Source organism: Phyllostomus discolor, chromosome X, assembly GCF_004126475.2.
Source record: "Phyllostomus discolor isolate MPI-MPIP mPhyDis1 chromosome X, mPhyDis1.pri.v3, whole genome shotgun sequence".
Taxonomy (NCBI): domain Eukaryota; kingdom Metazoa; phylum Chordata; class Mammalia; order Chiroptera; family Phyllostomidae; genus Phyllostomus; species Phyllostomus discolor.
Genome location: NC_050198.1, coordinates 11,005,452 through 11,006,041, shown reverse-complemented (window position 1 = coordinate 11,006,041; position 590 = coordinate 11,005,452). Strand labels below are relative to the sequence as shown.

The 590-nt window shown below is 35.4% G+C and overlaps 1 non-coding gene across 1 annotated transcript; it reads left to right on the top strand.

Moving 5' to 3' along the window:
* The first annotated feature begins 201 nt into the window (after nt 1-201).
* LOC114505840 lies at nt 202-304 on the top strand. The gene has a single exon (XR_003685304.1). It is a non-coding gene; the product is annotated as a U6 spliceosomal RNA (small nuclear RNA).
* The last annotated feature ends 286 nt before the right edge of the window (nt 305-590 follow it).

Genomic DNA, 590 nt, shown 5'->3' with positions numbered 1-590 from the left:
AGTGAATCTAGAAGGGCAAATGGAAGATATCCAGCACAGCCCATAAATGGCATTGATGTCATTGGTGTGATTTTCTAAACCATTAAACCATTCTTGGTAAAGTTCCAAACAAAATAACCCACACTCCTTTCAATTTATACAGTAGTTCTGTTCCTGGAAAATTCCAGGATATTAAAACCATGCAAAAAATACTTTGAGGTATGCCCACTTCAGCAGCAATATACTAAAATTGGAATTATACAAAGATAACCACGGCCCCTATACTAGAATGATATGCAAATTTGTGAAAGCATTCCAGATTTTTAAAAATCAATTTTAGAAAAAAAAAAAGTACTTGGAATTTACATGCAAAATGAGGTCAGGTTTAGGCTCAGATCATTACAAATAGGTTTTTCATATATGTGAATGTCTAGGAGGATATTTGAAAATCATGTAAGATGTAGGAAAGTTTGTCCTTGTAAGAATGTCACATGCATTGAAGAGCATATGACATTCTTGGCTCCTGTCCATTAACTGCCAGGAAACCCTTGCCAGGGGATTCTTGTCAATCACTATAACAACCAAAATAGCCCGATGTGTTTTCCAAGCAC